Genomic DNA, 19,781 nt, shown 5'->3' with positions numbered 1-19,781 from the left:
AACCACCACCTTTTGGGGACAATCTACTTTATCCCACTTTGCCCCCAGCCCCATCACCTTCTCCTCTGGATTTGTCAGCCCCTATAGCCACAGTGGGCAGTGTACTCCCTCAACCCTCAGCACCCATTGTAGTTGTAACTCCCCGGCAATTGGAGGGGTGGACATAGACTTTGAGGCCTTGGGGAAAAAGCTGGATACTGTCTTGGACACTCTGGCCTGCCCAGGCCCTGACGATAACAGGGAGGAGACCATGCGACACCATAACAAGAAAATTGAGGAGACCGTTAAAGAGACTGCCCTTGATTTTAATTTACTTGACAAGCTGTTGGAAGAATCTCTAGCTCATAAGCAGCTAGACACTCTTCCCAAATAGAATGATGGCCAAGCCCCGCATGTCCCAAGTATTCAACAAGTAAATTCTGTAGATCCCCCAATTCATTTTATTTTTAATGCTGAAACCCTCCATGTGGAATTAACTCCACTGTCGGAAGGGTAATATTCAGACAGGGAGCGGAGGCTACGTTAATTTATGGAGACCCTAGAAAGCACAAGGGAATCCCAGCAGTAGTCGTCACAGGACTAGGAGGGAAAGAGGTAAAAGCAGTTAGTACTGAGGTAAAAGTAGAGATAGGAAAGACCACTTGTAAGAAATACAGTTTTGATTGTGCCAATCAAGGAATACACTATTGGGATGGACATCCTGAGAGGTATGACCTTGAATTTGACAGATGCCATTTATGCATTTGGAGTTCACAAAACAGAAGTTAGATTAGGGGAAGTTAAGGACATAGTGGTAGGCACATTGCAGATACCACCAGTAGTATCGCCCCCTCAACACAAAAGGTGTATACAAAACAGTATCACAAACCTGGCGGACATCAGGAGATAAAGAATTGAGGGCCTCCTCAAAGCAGGAGTTATAAAGACAATCACCTCTGCTTAGAATTCAGCCATCTGGCCATTTCGCAAACCAGACTGTACTTATCGCATTACGGTGGACTATCGAGCACTCAACAAGGTGACCCCACTATTGACAGCAGCGGTCCCTGATGTGGTCACAGTCATAGAAAATATACAAAGACATTCTGGTGTTTGGTATGGGGGTTAGATCTGTCCCAGGCCCTTTTCACCATTCCTATAGATCAGGGGTACTCAAACTACGGCCCGCGGGCCACATGCGGCCCGCCGAGCACATTCATCCAGCCCGCCGGCAGGGGACACTAAGTACAGGGGTGAGCAGGGGGCTGCTGTCTCTTACCTGGCTCCGGTCCTAGTCCCACGATGATCCAGTCCAGGATGCGCAGCTCCTTCACTCCGGCTCCCTCACTCGATGTCTGCGCTGCCGCTCAGCTCCGCCTCCTCACCGGTGATTGGGCGCCAGTACTGTAGCTCAGGAAAGGCACACAGGCAGCCAATCACCGGCGAGGAGGCGGAGCCGAGCGGCCCCACGAAAATCAAGGGAGGGAGAGGCCAAAGTGAAGGAAGGAGGACAGCTGACCGCCCGGTAAGTGTGCCGTGCAGATGGTGCTGCTGCAACCAGGTATGCTGGCAGCAGCAGCACCATGCTGGAACAGGGGTCGGCTAGTTAAGTGTCATTGCTGTCAGTGGGAGGAATAGTGCCCCATCATTGGTGTCACTGATAATAATGATGGGGCATTATTCCTCCCACTGACACCAATGATGGGGCACTATTCCTCCCACTGACACCAATGATGGGGCACTATTCCTCCCACTGACACCAATGATGAGGCACTATTCCTCCCACTGACACCAATGATGAGGCACTATTCCTCCCACTGGCACCAATGAGGGGGCACTATTCCTTTTACTGACACCAATGATGGGGCACGATTCCTCCCACTGACACCAATGATGAGGCACTATTCCTCCCACTGACACCAATGATGAGGCACTATTCCTCCCACTGACACCAATGAAGGGGCACTATTCCTCCCACTGGCACCAATGATGGGGCACTATTCCTTTCACTGACACCAATGATGCGGCACGATTCTTCCCACTGACACCAATGATGGAGCACGATTCTTCCCACTGACACCAATGATGGGGCACTATTCCTCCCACTGACACCAATGATGGGGCACTATTCTTCCCACTGACACCAATGGTGGGGCACTATGATATACCGGCCTCCTGGATCCATACCCCGCTTCCTGGAAGACTTCTCCTCCTGGCTACCCTTCTTCCTCTCCTCTGAGCTACCCACCATCATTCTTGGGGATTTCAACATCCCTGTCAACCTTGACAACCCGGACACAGCCCGTCTCCTCCACTTAACCTCCTCCTTTGCACTTGCACAGTGCATACAATCCACCACCCACTCCGACGGTAATATCCTTGATCTTGTCTTCTCCAACCGCTGCGCTCCCCACAACCTCACTAACACCCCCTTCCCTCTCTCTGACCACAACCTGATCACCTTCTCTATCTCCTCGTCCTCCAACACCTACCCCTCCAAATGTCACACTACTACCAGCCGTAACCTCCGCAACCTTAACCCTGCCCCCCTCCACTCTGCAGCTGATCAACTCCACGACCGCATCCTCCCCCTGTCCTGCCCCGACTTGGCTATGATTGCCTACAACAACGCGCTGTCAGCAGCCCTTGACTCACTAGCGCCTTTAACCACACGCAACATCAGACTCCGACCGCTCCAGCCCTGGCAGACTGATCACACCAAAACCCTCAAACGACGCAGTCGTGCCCTGGAGCGACTATGGCGCAAAACAAAATCCCAACAAGCTTTCACCTGCTACAAATCTGCCTTCCGCACCTACACCTCCTCCCTCCACGCAGCCAAACAAGCCTACTTCCTGACCCTCATCAAGGCCCTCTCCTCCAATCCTCGCCGACTCTTCTCCACCTTCAACTCTCTACTCTCTCCACCCCCACCTCCACCCAGCACCTCACTCACCGCCCTTGATATTGCCAATCACTTCAAAAACAAGATTGACACAATTCGCAAGGACATTGCCGCAACTCACACGCCCTCTCAACCCGTCCCCTCTCACACAGCTACCCCATCATCCCCCCTCCCCCTCGACATTACCCGCAGGGACTTCGTCGCTGCTCAAACTCCCTCCAACCCCCTTCCCCCTCACTTAGCTACCCCCTCTTCACCCCTCTCCCACGGCCTCACCACTGCTCTGACCTCCTCTCCCACCCCACCCTACATTCCTCATACTGAAGCTCCCCCAACACTCCGCACCTTTGACCTTACTACCATCGAGGAAGTCTCCAAGATCCTCTCTGATGCCCGCCTCACCACCTGCCCCCTCGACCCTATCCCCTCACAATTCCTACGACCTCCCTCCCCCTCCATCCTACGCTCCCTCACCCACATCTTTAATCTCTCCCTCTCCTCCGGCACTTTCCCCTCCCCACTGAAGCATGCACACATCACCCCCATACTTAAAAAGCCCTCCCTGGACCCCAATGACCCGAACAACCTCAGACCCATCTCCCTGCTCCCACTTACATCTAAACTCCTCGAGCGCCTCGTCTACACCCGCCTATGCTCTCACCTCAACGACAACAACCTCCTCGATCCCCTACAGTCTGGCTTCCGCCCCCTACACTCCACCGAAACCGCCTTACTCAAACTCTCCAACGACCTTCTAACCGCCAAAGCTAATGGCCACTATTCAGTGCTCCTACTCCTTGACCTCTCTGCGGCCTTCGACACAGTTGACCACCCCCTCCTCCTCAAAATACTACACTCCCTCGGCCTCAGAGATTCTGCTCTCTCCTGGCTCTCATCCTACCTGTCACAACGCTCTTTCAGCGTTACCTATAATGCTACCACCTCCCCCTCACTCCCCCTCTCTGTTGGGGTCCCTCAAGGCTCTGTCCTTGGGCCCCTTCTCTTCTCCATCTACACCTCCTCCCTTGGCCAACTCATACACTCTCACGGCTTCAACTACCACCTCTATGCCGACGACACACAAATCTATCTCTCAACCCCCCACCTCACCCCCTCGGTCTCTGCCCAAATCACACACCTACTGAGCGACATATCAGAATGGATGTCGCTCCACTTCCTTAAACTGAATCTCTCCAAAACCGAGCTCCTTGTCTTCCCCCCAGCCCGAACCCCACCCCCCATTGACTTCTACATCACATCCAACAACGCCAATATCAAACCCGCTCTGCAGGCCAGAGTACTTGGTGTCATTCTGGACTCCAACCTATCCTTCCAGCCCCAAGTCCAATCTTTAACAAACTCGTGCAGACTCCACCTCCGCAACATCGCCAAAATCCGCACGTTCCTAACCCCAGAAACCACTAAACAGCTCATCCACTCCCTCATCATATCACGACTCGACTACTGCAACTCCCTCCTCACTGGCCTGCCTCGCCGCTGGCTATCCCCGCTTCAGTCGATCCTGAATACGGCTGCCAGACTCATTCACCTTTCCAAACGCTCCGTTTCCGCCACCCCCCTCTGCCAATCCCTCCACTGGCTTCCGATTGCGCAACGGATCAAATTTAAAATCCTAACACTGACGTACAAAGCTGTCCACCATACTGCCCCGAACTACATCACTGACCTAATATCCAAGTACCACCCAGCACGCACACTCCGCTCCTCACAAGACCTCCTTCTCTCTAGCTCCCTGGTCTCCTCCTCCCATGCCCGCCTCCAGGACTTCTCCAGGGTGTCACCCATCCTCTGGAACTCCCTGCCCCAACCCATCAGATTATCACCTACTCTCCTCTCCTTTAGGCGCACCCTGAAAACCCATCTCTTCAGGGAAGCCTACCTCACCCCCTGCTAACTTGCTGACCTCCTCCACTCTTCCTACCACTCCATCCCCCACAGCTATCTCCTCCTGTACCACTATCCCATCCCTTCTAGATTGTAAGCTCGAAAGAGCAGGGCCCTCGATCCCCTCATGTTTTGCATTGTATTGGTATTGTTCTGTCACATGTTCTGTCCCCCTTTGTAATGTACAGCGCTGAGTGAACTATTGGCGCTTTATAAATACTGTATAATAATAATAATAATTCCTCTCACTGACACCAATGGTGGGGCACTATTCCTAACACTGATACCAATGATGGGACACTATGCCTCCCACTGACACCAATGATGGGACACTATTTAGCTCCATAAGACTCACTTGGGGGGACATGTCTGTGCATCTTATAGAGCGGCCGGCCCAGTATTCCCGCGCCGTTGTATGTCCGCAGTCTCTGAACAAATGCGGACACAGTACAGGAGATGACCATAGTTTTTTAAACACTGTAGTCCGGCCCTCTAACGGTCTGAGGGACAGTGAACTGGCCCCCTGTTTAAAAAGTTTGAGGACCCCTGCTATAGATGAAGATAGCCAGGAACAATTCAGTTTTACCTGGAATGTCAGACAGTTTACCCTTACCAGGTTACCCCAAGGCTATGTACATTCTCCCACCATCTGCCACCGGCTGGCGGCAGAACATTTGGAAGAGCTAACCCTCCCTCCAGATCAACAGATACAACATTACATAGACGACATACTCATTCAAGAGCAGGGGGTAGCAGACACTCTAGCCATGGTAGTTGTACATATGAAACAAAAAAGGGTGCGGGCCATACCTTCAACCCAGAAACAGTCCAAGCTAACATCTCAATGATCCCAAAACCCAGCTCGGATGACACACAATGGTCCAATTACAGGCCGATTTCTCTCCTCAACATTGACATCAAACTACTAGCCAAAATCCTCTCCACACGCCTGAACATGTGTATAGGTTCTCTAATTCATAATGACTAAGTGGGCTTTATTTCAACTCGGCAAGCCGGTGATAACATCAGACGCGCAACTCTCTTGGCACACATTGCTAAGTCCCGCAACATTCCTGCCTCCTTCCTGTCCTTAGACATCCGGAAGGCATTCGACACGGTATCATGGCCATATCTACACTACATCCTGCGCCGCTGGGGTTTCGGCCCTCACTTTTTAACCTGGATTTTCTCACTATATCGGGAACCCTCAACCAGAGTTAGATACCTAGGACACGGATCCGCTCGTTTAACAATTTCCCATGGCACAAGACAGGGCTGCCCTCTTTCCCCCTTACTCTTCGCTTTGGCCATAGAACCGCTTGCCCTCCTAATCAGAGCTAATCCGGATGTCCGGGGACTTGAATTAGGTGGCTCACATCACAAATTGTGCCTCTTTGCTGATGACGTTCTACTTTTTCTCACTTCTCCCTTGACTTCCTCTCCCTCCCTTCTCCGGCTTATCGAGAGGTTTGGCTCACTCTCTGGCCTTGTAATAAAGTCCCACAAATCTACGGCACTTAATATTTCCCTTCCCCCTAAAGAGTTAGCCCACTTGAAACAGATTCTCCCATTTTCTTGGTAGCAACATCATATTCCTTTTCTGGGAATCAAACTGACCCCTAATATATCGGACTTTTATGCAGCTAACTATACTCCTATGCTAACTCACCTAACTGCTCTTATGACAAAATGGTCCTCCTTACCACTCGCGTGGCTAGGTAGAATAGCAGTCATAAAGATGTCAATCCTTCCAAAAATTCTATATTTATTCAGAGTTCTCCTGATCCCAGTACCATCCCATTACCTTCGCATACTACAACGTCGTATTTTCTCCTACGTGTGGGGCTCAGTACGCCCCCACGTACCCCGTTCCACCTTATACCGTTCCAAGCTCAATGGCGGTCTTGGTCTTCCCGATATCAATAAATATTACCAGGCGGCACATTTAGCACAGTTGCCAAAATATCATGCGACCTATGAAATTCCACAATGGGTTATCCTTGAATCTATAGAGTGTGACCCCCTGTCCACAGCCAATTTACCTTGGCTAAGACCAACTGACCGTCGCTCAATAACAAATCCCATCACCTCTCACTTTCTGTCATTGTGGGACAGACTGAAGACTCGCTACCTCCTTCAGTCCTTACATAACCCCTTACTCTCATATCTCAAGAACCCAGCTTTTCCCCCAGCATGGTCGTCGCCAATCTCATTCAAAGAATGGACCACTGAAAATCTCCTCCGCACCCATCATTTCCTACAGAGGAACAAATTCAAATCCTTTGCTTCATTACAAGAAACATATAGCCTCCCAGCATCTGAAATATTCAGATATTTACAATTACAACACTTCTACAGCCCCTACACTATAGCATCTAGCCAAACTAATACCATGTCTCCCTTCGAGCGGGCTTGCTATAAAGATCCCCATAGACGCGGTCTCATTTCCTGTCTATATTCCCTTCTCACAACTTGAGAAGGGAATATAGACAGTCCAATGCCTACTGTCAATGTCCCCCTCCCCATGTTATAATACCAATAAAAAGTTTGAACAAGAAACAAAAAAGGGTGGGAGATTAACCCAGATAACATACAAGGCCCCTCACAAACCGTAAAGTTTCTGGGTATCCAATGGCACTGTGGAAACAGAACAAATAATTCAGCAAGCCCTGGACTTACACCCGGGGATGTAGAATTGCAAGTGTCAGTGCAAGATAAGTGGGCTAGCTGGAGCTTATGACCAGCTTATGACCAGGACAGGAAGTGGGTCCCTTTGGGATTTTGGACCCATAAATTGCCAGAGGCCATAGAAAGATATACTGCATTTGAGAAACAGTTGCTAGCTTGCTATTGGGCACTGATAGACACAGAACAGTTTGCTCTGAATCATGCCGTGATTTTGAGAGCAGAAATCCCAATTATGCAGTGGGTAATGAGTTCCCCAAAGTCTCACAAGATTTTTCATGCCCAAGAGGCCAGTGTCATTAAATGGAAATGGTACTTACAAGATTGGGCTAAAGTAGGGCCTGCAGGTCTCTCTACTCTTCATGAACAGGTAACGTGTGAGGCCCTAGCAACCCCTTTAGATAAACCACATCAGTAAGTGGAATCGCCTGTGAAACGGGGAAAGCCTTTCAGTGAACTCACACCTGAGGAGCAGCAACATGCTTGGTTCACTGATGGCTCTACTAAATATTAAGGAGCAGAGAGCCACTGGAAAGCTGTGGCCTACGGGCCTGTTAAACGATGTTTGCAGAAAGAAGGAAAAGGTAAGCGCAGCCAATATGCACAATTGTATGCAGTGTTTTTAGCCCTTGCCAAAGAAATGCTCGGTCAATGTCACCTGTATACAGACTCATGGTCGGTGGCTAATGGCCTGGCCATATGGATGCCCATGTGGCTTGCTAAGGATTTTATGATTCACTCTAAAGAAGTGTGGGGAAAGGAATTGTGGCAGCAGATTTGGGACTTGGCATCCCTAGGTAAAATCACAGTACATCATGTAGATGCCCATTGTGGGACTGACTCATTAGAACATCTGTTTAATTCTATAGCTGGCCAAAGTAACTGAAGTGGCCACCTCCCTCAGAAATGGATGCGATGGAAGGACTGGCTGTTTGGGTCCATGGGAAATGTGACACCTGGGAGAAAAAGCCACTTAAAGGCAGGGGCATATCTACCACGAGGCAAACAAGGCGTTGGCCTAGGGCTGCAATTTTTAGGGGTGCGGCATTGCCCCCCCCAGAAGAAGGGACCTTTTGAGCAGCAGCGGACAAAGCCATGCAGGGCTGCCATCAGAGGGGTACCTTTTGGTACTTTTCCAGTGGCCCGGACAGCAGGAGGATCGATTTGGGGGAGGGCAGTTGCACAGTGATGCTCGTGTACCTCTCCCTCCAGCAGCTCACGAGCTAGAAGCAGGGGACAGCCTGGAGCAGGGAGTGAAGAGGCGGAGATGAAAGAGCCCGGAGGAGGGGAGCTATGTTGTGTTCTGTGGGATTTCCCTGCTTCCCTCCCTACACTGACAGATCATATGGGACTGCACACACCTGCTCGATCAGCAGCCCTTGGAGGAGGTGTGTGTGTGCAGCCCCATACGATCTGAGAAATGAAGAGAAAGAGGGGGGAAGAGAGAGGGAGAAAGGGGGAGGGGAGGGAGAAAAAAGGAGGGGGGAGAGAGGGGGAAGGGAAGAGGGAGGGGGGAGAGAGGGGGAAGGGAATAGGGAGGGGGGAGAGAGGGGGAAGGGAATAGGGAGGGGGGAGAGAGGGGGAAGGGAATAGGGAGGGGAGAGAGAGATGGAAGAGAGAGGGAGGGGGGAGAGAGGGGGAAGGGAATAGGGAGGGGAGAGAGAGATGGAAGAGAGGGGGAGGGAGGTGAGAGGGGGAAGGGAATAGGGAGGGGAGAGAGAGATGGAAGGGAGGGGGGTGAGAGGGGGAAGGGAATAGGGAGGGGAGAGAGATATGGAAGAGAGGAGAGAGTGAGGGGGGAGAGAGGAGGGGGAAGGGAAAAGAGAGAGAGGGAGAAAGGGAGAGCGAGAAGAGAAGAAGGGAGAGAGAGATAATCCTATATACATACACAGACTTATTGACTCTCGCGCTTTCATGGGGGGGGGGGGAGGGGCAACATTTTTGTGTTGCCTAGGGCAGCACAAAATCTAAATACACCACTTCTTACAGGTGGATGCAACAAAGAGGGTTGGGACTCGCCATTGATGTAATTAAAAATGTGATTGCTAAATGCCCTGTTTGTCAACAGCACAGGAAAAGATCCTGTCTCCAGCCCTGTGGTAAATTGTGAGAGGAAAAGGGCCTGCACAGATATGGCAAATAGATTATGCCCATTAGCAAAAACTGTCAATACATTTGTGTTGCTGTAGACACCTTTTCAGGACTAATAGTGGTCCAACCCTGCAGCAAGACAAATCAGGATAACACCATTGTTACTCTGTCTCCAGATCTGAGAAAGTAGCAGCTATGTATGGATCACCTCAGCAAATACAATCTGATAATGGTACACACTTTACAGGGAATAAAGTTAAGCAATATGCTGAGGAAAATTATGTTCAGTGGGTATACCATATACCTCCGGCCTCATGGAATGCATGGTTGGCCTACTTAAACCATAATTAAGGAAACTAGGAGAGGTGCGTGCTTGCATGACTCACCTTCCCCTAGCAGTTAAGCAACTTAATGACATACCACTGGCTAGTGGTTTGACCCCACTACAAAGAATGCTAAACCGTGACTGTACAGACAACATGCTTTCAGACCTGGCTACAGGTGACCAAGGGGTGGAGGAGCCGCCTCCTACATCGGCTCTGGCACCTGTTACATATAAAGGAATCCTGAGAGCGGGCGCCCGGGTATGGTGGCACCAGGAAAATGGTCCCCCGTTGCAGGCTGAAATCATAGTCTCTGGTGATGACAGTACCCATTATTTTAGTGGATGGAGAAGACAAGTGGCGGCATGTACCATCTGAAAAATGCTTCCTCAGGGAGTAAATATTATTATTATTATAATACAGAATTTATATTGCGCCAACAGTTTGCACAGCGCTTTACAAATTGAAGGTAGACATTACAGTTGTAACGGAACCGACCCAGACTGCGCTTGAGTTCTTCCGTTAGAATACCTCTTCCCCAACCGAACACCGACAACAGACACCACAGCCGACCATACAAGACTACTTTATTTGAACACAGATACAACATATATACACTCAAGGGACAATCCCCCCTCCCTGCATAATGACACAGGGTGAGGCAATCTACATTTAGTAACAAGAGACACACAGGTATTCAAACTTCACACCAGCAGACAGTCCCATCAGGAGGCAGGGCTGCTGGAGACACCCCCCCCCCCCCACTTAGTTAATACACATGAACACATACATCCCATAATAGTTTGCTCCCAAGCCAGACAAACAATAGAACAATGGGATGCAGCCACATAACATTAAACAATCAACAACCCCCACCCCACCTATCTCCTAAACATGTCTACACAGTCTGAGACAAAGCCCACACAATATTAGGACAGATCACCCTGTACCCCTAACAGGCACAGGGTGATTTACACATAAGAGAGATATAAGGAGCTGAGACAGTGAGCTGGGTTCCATGGGCCCCCCACCCAAAGCAACTCCCGTCACATATCTCCCCTTTTGGCAGGGGACTAACACAGGAGAAGACCCCAAACGGGTTGACTCCGAAGTTAGTCTGTACCTCCAGTCCCCCAATGCCAGCACCCACACAGTACCCCAAGCAAATTGTCCCACACAAAGCATTACTCACCCAGCCAACCTCTGCCTGTCATAGAACATACCAGCCGCTGGGGAGAAGAACGGACTGGTCCTTCTCCCTGAAGTCCTCTCAGCCACTGGAGAGAAGACAGGGTGGCTGGGCTGACTCCATCATGCTGCTGGGGATCTGGGCCGACTGCCCAGCATCCCTGGGGTGTCCAGGTGGTAACTGTAGTCTCATCCACTTTGACTTGGTGGACATCCCCCAGTGTTCGCAAAGTAAGGCTGACATCCTCCTGTCCCAATGCCAGACCCTTTTCTGGGGTTGTGTCAGTGGAGACTGAAGTCCCATCCATGGACATCAGCTGAAGTTGCAGTTGTAAGGTGCCGATTGCATCCTCTTCCTGTAGCTCCTGCGGTGCTGATAACAATCTCAGAGGTCAACAACGCCATGCCCTGATGCCAGTTCTTCTGCTGCAGGCACACTGGCTGGTTCCTCCTCAGCAGAATAGTCAATCAAATCTAGTATTTGGGGATAGGGGTTCACCATCTCCTGTCCATGGAACCCAGAAGATGTTACCAGTGCTGGGCAAAGGCTACCAGAGCTCTGCCCTTTTGTCAGCACTTCAGGTTTGGGGACGGCAATCTCTGGAATTTCCACTGCCGATTCTTGGGCATGCTGCTGATCATATATTAGCAGTTGCCAGTATGCCCTTTCCAGATGCTGTTCTTTCATCAGCAGGTATTCCAGATTGGTTCAAGCTCTGAGACCCCTGTGAGACTAAATGTGACATAAATGTACAGATTTGAGTAGATAAGATGTGACCTGTAGAAAATATGACAATGTAATCGTAGATGTAGTTGCATGTCTTGTCATTAAAGAAATATTCAGTCAGAGGTTCAGAGACAGATGGTCATCAAATTAGCATCTGAAGGGACTAGCTTCCTCTGGAAGTGACACCTAAGTGCTAATATGATTTTGTCACCTTTTCAAAAGCCTAGCTTCCTCTGGAAGTGGTACCTGGGGGCTAATAAGAGTTTGTCACCTTCTGGGGAAACCGGTTTGAAGGAAATGGCTGTAGACAGATTGTCTCCCTGACATTGGGAGCTCTAAAATAATATACATACATCAAAGGAAATGTTTCATCTCTCATAACTAAAATATTAGTTGCAGAGAGATGAAAATACTTCCTTTTGATGGGGCACCCTGTGGGTCACACCAACATATAAAAATCATATTTGTGGCTAGGTAGAAGGCCAGGAAAATGCCGGAAATGGTTAGGTGGCGCTGGAGTGCAACAGTCGATCAGTGTTTGGTACTGTCGCGATTGGACTGATGCGCTGGTGTCGGAAATCCAATCCCTGACTTGGTGTTTCAAGCCGGTCTTGGTCCGATTGAACTTCGGCAGGTCAGCACCCAGAACATCCTGTGGGCGGGTGCAGGAACACCCCTCAGGGTCAATTGGCCGAGGACTAATGTCCCGCCTACGTCCATATCCCCATAAATTGAGTACCCGGGCATTGGGACATGGTAATTTGTATGGAGTCGGTTGTATTTGACTGACGGATTGCGGACTTTTTCTGACTTGCTCCAGTCGCATGGTAAATCTTGGTAAAGTTTTATTCTGTTTTATTCCCTTTTATTTTATAGTGAATAGTCATTTGTGTGTCGTCATATATTTTTTGTATTTCTGTAACTTTTTATATTTTGTACATATTTTATGCACTGCCCACTTTCGGGATATTAAATCTTAAAATTAATTAGTGACTTCTGTGTATTTAAGCATGGGCTCATATCTTCGGAGAGATTAGATTGGATTGGATTTTAGTGCTTTTAAACACTCGGTCGAGCTCATTGCCAATCTGAATGCAGTTGCACTGCATGTGGGCAGATTGCATGCAGATTGTAAAAGGTAACAGATCGGCCAGACGGAGATCTGTGTGTTGTGGTGGTTTATGTAATAATTTATTCTAAATACGTAGGGCGGTGTCCTCTCCCTTAAACAAAATATTACAGTGCCTCCAGCCGTTAAAATACGGCAAATATTTAATGAACCAATAATTTGGACACCTTAATAATTTGATCACCACTTAATAATATACCTTGAGCCTTTTACCAATATGATTTTGTACCATATAAACAAAATTTGCCTTTTTAATAAATGTATTTATGTACAAAATTTATATATATATTAATACAAACGCAAAATACTGGTGATAAATATATAATTGTACACACAATCAAAAATATGATATGCTAATTTCTATATGATCAAACAATATATGATTTCAGATAATGGTAAATATAAGAAACCAAATTTTGAGGGATTAATCTTATAGTGCTTCAGGAATTATTTCTCATATTCCGTGGCCATAGGAATATAAGAAAGTATTCTCTGATAAATTGCACTACAACAAAACTACAAATCAGTTAATATGCAATATATAATCTTGATACCAAAATCAAACAATTTTAGTGATAATTATATATATAACCTTAATATATTCCTAACCACAGAATAAAATGTTATAAGTCTTTAGAAAATTGGAAATATCAAAGAAAATTATAATAGTCTAACACAGTCTCACTACTCCCCAAATTTAACTGAGCATCAGCGTCTCAGGTGGAACTGTCTTCGTTCTAAATGGAAGCTGGAAGTTCTCAGCAAAATGGCCGCAGGTAGCAAGTGAGTATAGTGCAGTATACAGTGGTAGGAGTAGTGAAGAAATAGTTGGAAGATTAAGTTCAGAAGTTATCTAGTAGCAGTCTTTCAGATGAAGTGAAGTGATTATTAGAAGTCTCAAGGTCTTGAAGTGATCAGGTGAGCAAGTGAGTTCATCAGTTTGTGAGTTTTTTTTTTCCTTCTTAGTTTAGGTGTTTGGCATTTTTATATCATCCAATTCCATTGTTCCGAAAAGACCTCCCAACAGACTTGATGATTGGACGGTTGAGAAGTTGCGTATCTAGAGATGTTCCTCACCTGTCCACTGGGGACAGTCCGGTATCACAAATGAATTGGTGGTCTTAATGATGACTCATCCTTTGATAGAAACAAAATGTCTTTATGTATTAAATATATGTCCTATTTGAGTATAGTTGATTTCACTACTAACTCTTGGATAAGGACCATAGAAAGATGTAAATACATTTGGTTTCTCATTTTCCTGATATTTAAACTGTTTTGGAATAGCTGACTTCTTTTTGGAAATATAAAATTTACCCCAATTCACAAATAATCTTCTTCATCACTTTAAACTTAGTTGAGTGGTATGCAATACCTAACTTTGTTGAATATATTTTGGTGTGTGGAAATATACCCAAGATTTCCATTGATATAAACCACATTTTTTTTTATATCTTAACTGACCCAGGTTTTACCTTGTGCTGAATGTACAGTTCATGGGAATGTGGCAGAGAACCTCATCCATTGTTGGGTAATTAGGGTAAATAGACTGGCCTGGAGTTAAACCTCAGTATTCAATAGCTATTGTGACAGTTTAGAAGCCTTGTTTGGTGAACACACATCTTCCAAGGTTTTGGAAGAAATAGGCCAAATAAAGTTTCTGTCTCACCATTGTCCCTTTTGGTACCTTATGTATGCTCACCTGCAAAAACTCAAATAGTGGTGTTTGTCTCATTGTCTTTTAAACAAGTTTCTTCCACTCATTGGTTTTTGTAACTTCCTAGAAGGTCACTTGAATTTCAACCAAGAATATTAACCCCTCAGTCAACTGGGATCCTAATTTGAAATATGTTTTTTAAATTTTATAATAAACAGTCCCAAAAGTCATTACATATCCCCCTTTTTTGAGAGACGGACATGTAAAGATAGGTGTACGTTTCCCAAATTGTTAGTGTGACTTTTGATGAAAGTGACCGTTGAACTTCTCTGTTGACCTCAAAGTTCTCCACTGATAAATTAGCGATCTTAATAGTCATTCAGATGGTGTGATTGGGTAAAGAATATATATTTTTTTTTTTTATGGTACTTTGGAATAAGTGGTCTTTTAATAAGAAAATGGCAGCAGCAATGCAGGGTTGATCTTTGAATTGAATTCAGGCACTCCTTGGATGAATATTCCTAACGACAATCCTGGTTTGGCGATGAGGCCGGCCTAGCCTGGCGGGCACACCCACATCAGGGTCCATAGGATCCTCTGCACGACGGGTCTTTGGGACGGTCTCCTAGGCAGGTTTCTTCCTCTGGACGGGCCCTTAGTCGTCTGGGACCTCAGGTTGTCCTCTCTGGATCGATCGCTGGCATCTGGTCTTTCCCACAGGACATCAGGTAGCTACCTGAGCTTCCTTTTAGGGTCTGGTCATTTACACCTCCGATCGCCGGTCTGGTCATCGTCTGGGCCTTCATTACTAAATTATGGAAAACGAACAGTTTAAGTACTGGATACACAGAATATTATATAACTTGACCCTGTAAAGCAAAAGGTGAAATAAAAATGTTGGAGGAAATTCCATAATGATTTCAATATCTCCAGGTAGGAACTGGTGGGTTAGTTTTCTAATAACTGCAATTGAGACTTTGGATGGCAAGCACGCAATTGATGTGCACCCATCTCTCACTGATTTCACCATTCCGGGGAATATATAATTTATATGCCACCGGGGAAATCTTGTCAACAATGGAAAATGGACCTTTCCAAGACGGAAGGAATTTCAACTCCTTGATCTGGTCTCTTGCAAAGTTGTATAGATAGACCTTGTCACCAATCTCATATTCCTTCTTGGAAGTTTTGAGATCATAGTATGTCTTGGCACTAATTGCAGCTTTTTCTAAATTTTGCTGGGCAAAGGCGAAAGCATGTTGCAAATGTTTATGTAGATCCTCTATGTATTGGTGTGTGGTGGTGGCATTGATCAAATTTTGATCTGTAGTGCGATACAATAAGTGTTGGGGCAGTACCATCCGTCTACCTGTCATCAGTTCAAAGGATGACATTTTTGTGACTGTATTCGGAGTAGCCCTCAAAGCCATCAGGACCAGTGAAAGTTTTATATCCCAGTCCTTGCCTTTTCCTTAACAAATTTCTTAAGGATGTTAACGATGGTCTGATTGTATCGTTCTACTCCACCACTAGAGGCTGGCCGATAGGCGATATGCAGTTTCCTTTTAACACCCAAAATTTTCCACAGTTTGGCCATCACTTCGCTAGTGAAGTGTGATCCTCTGTCAGATTCTATCCTCTGTGGGAGACCAAAACGTGAAAAGACATGATTTATTAATAATGCGGCACATGTCTCGGAGCTGTTATTTGGTGCTGGAATACATTCGACATACTTGGTAAATAAACATGTAACTGTTAACATATATCGATTTCCTCGTGAAGATTTTGTTACAGGCCCAATAAAATCCATTTGAAGGTCTGACCAAGGCATACATATCCCCCTTTTCTGGAGAGGTGCTCTATGAGTTGGTTTAGTAGGTTGAAACTGGGGACATATTAGGCAACCTTGGCAGTACACCTTCACGTCACATAACATATGAGGCCAGTAAGCATAATCCTGCATGATCTCATATGTGATTTTCTCTCCGCAATGCCCGGAAGTAGGAGCATCATGGGCATGATGTAACATTAGACCTCGAAATTTAAGTGGGACGACCCATTGTGGGATACCACCCTTAGAGGTTCGTATCAACAATCCCTGGTACAACGCGAATTGGGATTTGGATTTCATTAAGATACGTAAATCCTCTTTCCCAGTACATATTTCCTGATTAATGGGATTTTGGCAATTTTTGGGTCTTCTTTTTGGGCAGTAATTAAATCCTCACTAGGAGAATCATGACTCCACTGTAACACATTAGGATCACCAGCTGTTCTGGCCTGGTGATAGCTTCAATCTGCACGGTACCTAAGAGATGATGTATGTCTAGTAAGTCACCGGTGATGGCCCCTTGGCTAGAGAATCAGCCAAATCGTTCCCTTCTTTTTTGGCACCTAGGACCTTGGAGTGGCCTTTGGCCTTTTTGAAATAAAGGGTTAATTCATTGGATCTCACCAGCTCATCTATCTGACAAATTAGCTTACCATGTTTTACGGGTTTATTGTTGCTCTTGGTCATGTTTTGTTTCCACCTAGGGAAATATTCCACAAAACTATTCCTGACATAATTGGAATCCGTTATGATGGCACATTCTTTTATGTTGAACTCGATAGCCATCTCAACTGCTCTTAGGATTGCAGTGAGTTCAGCAACCTGACTGCTTTTTGGTCCAAGTTTGTATCCCACAGACATTGGGGGTGACACCTTGGGTCCAAACGATTCCAATACCTGCCACTAGTTGGAGCTGTTCCCCATCCTTGTGATGGAAAGCACAACCATCTACATAAACAAACAGCAGCTGTTTACAGTATTCTTCATCATCAACCTTGTAGGGAGATAAGTTGTTCTTCAAAAAAGTCAGTGTCCGGGGCCTCCGTAGCAGGCGTAGTTGCAGAACAATCATGGAGCTCAGCCAGGCCCTGGGCTACTGGACTTTTCTTGTTCTGTTTATAATGAATTTCAAGAGGCCAACCTTGCAAAGACAAAGTCCAAGCAGTGATGCGGCTATTAGACACATTTCCTCCCCTGATACGTTCACTCTTTAAATACTGTAAAGGCTGGTGTGCCGTTTGAATAATGATTCTCTCTCCTTGAATATAACTGCGGAAATTCTGTAATGCCTACATGGTGGATAATAGAGCTTTTTCGCAGTCACTGAATTTTATTTCTACCGGGGACAATGTTTTACTAGCATAGGCAATTACCTTACTGACATTATCTTGTTTTTGGTAAAGAACAGAACTCATACTTACCTGCGTGAACCCTGTCTCTAGATAGAAGTTTTTACCTCCCTCTGGATACACGAGACATGGGGCCTGTGTGAGACGTTCCTTAAACTCCTTCATGGTGTCTTCCTGTTTCTTACCCCACGACCATTCAACACCTTTCTTTAGTAGGTGAAGCAACGGCTTGCGTATCTCGGCGTAATTATCAATGAATTTACGCAAGTAATTTACCATACCTAGGAATGATCTTAATTCTTTAAGGTTAGTAGGGACTTAACAGTTCAGAACCGCCTCAACCTTCTTCTTTTGTGGGTTCACACCTTCAGCGGTAACTTCGTGGCCTAGGAAATTTACCCTTGTGTGACACCATTGGGCTTTTTGTAGGGATAGTTTAACCCCTGCTGTTTTTAGTTGGCCCAAAACGTGTCGAAGTTCCTTAATATTCTTGGCCATATCAGTACTTTTGATCAGGATATCATCCACATATGCCAACGTCCCCCGCTCGAGGGCATCTGGCATGGCCTTGTGCATAAAAATAGCAAACTCATGTCCGGAATTTATAAATCCGAAAGGCATTCGCACCCAACAGTACTGTCGGTTGCCAAAACTGAAAGCCAGTTTGTATTGGTCTTCCTCACTCACCTTAATGGTCCAATATCCTTGTGCACAATCCAAGGCTGTAAAAATTCGGGATCCTTGGAGTTGGGCTAGACATTGGTCTATGTATGGGACAGGCCATCCTTACATGTAAACACGCTTGTTAAGCTGGCAGAGGTCAGTGCACAAACGCCATTGTCCATTGGGTTTTCAAATACCCAGGATCGGGTGGTTATAGGAGCTGTGGATGGGCTTAAATATACACTGTAAAATCCAATTAGTAAACCTTACTTAAAAAAAGCATGCAAACCGATTGCCTCAAAAAAACCAAGTAAACTAGAATAAGAATTGTATTTTCTTTTTACAAATGCTTATTGAGTGTGGTGAACTTACACTTTAGTATACACAACTAACAAAAAATAGTGAATAGTACTTGAAAATTTTACGTTAGGTGAACTCTTAACTTAGTATGGAATACTCGGATTTGCCATTTAAAATAACAAAATCATTTTAAGTTAAGTTTACTGTGTAATGTATTCCAAATGACACATTTATTTAGGTTGGGCTAACTAATGTGATATTTTCTGCAACTCTGAATATTGAGTTGTGGTTACTTGAACAGCAATCCAATTTACTTGTTAAAACCATGCAAACCAATTGCCTTAAAAAAACCAAGTAAGCGTTACTTGTTTTATTTTAGTTTTATCCAAACATCCATTTTACATTAACATCTTGCATCTGCCCAATACTGCAGACAAGCAGTATTGGGCAGGCCAGACTATCTAACTGTATGGCATGGGCCTGTTTCTGGGTTTGGCACCCCCTGCCTACCCATGCTGTGATTGGATGCAGTACACATCAATCAACAGGTTTCAGCCAATGATTGTGGCTGAAACCTGCTGACCTTCTCTTTCAAATCACATTTACACAGACAGAGCCAGATCACTGTGCTGTGAACAGAGGTCGTGTTTCTTCTCCCTCACAACTAAACAGCAGCACATAGGACACACATTACACTTCACAGATAACCCCCCCCCCCCCCCCCGGTCAGTGTCATTAATACAGTGTACATTATTGTCTGATCACTGTATTAGTGTCACTATTGATGTCAGTTGGTGTCCCTCCCAGCCAGTGTGTTAGCTCTAGATTGCCCACCACTCCATCACAGTCACACTATGTTGCTGTACCGTCATTACAGTATAGAATCTATAGCTGTGTAAACAGCTGTGTAACAGGGCACATACAGAGCTGTTTATTGCCCTTGTAGAGAATTTACATATTACTTACACAAACTGTTAAAGTAAGCAACAGCCATAATAACAAACGTTGATGCTTGGTTTAAAACCTGACAAAATATCCAGAGTTTTCCA

The sequence above is a fragment of the Staurois parvus genome, unplaced genomic scaffold (assembly GCF_062004578.1).
Source record: "Staurois parvus isolate SC_StPar_1 unplaced genomic scaffold, SC_StPar_1.0 ptg000478l, whole genome shotgun sequence".
In the NCBI taxonomy this organism is placed as follows: Eukaryota; Metazoa; Chordata; class Amphibia; order Anura; family Ranidae; genus Staurois; species Staurois parvus.
The sequence above is the reverse complement of the archived record's forward strand: the minus strand, read 5'-3'. Positions refer to the sequence as shown.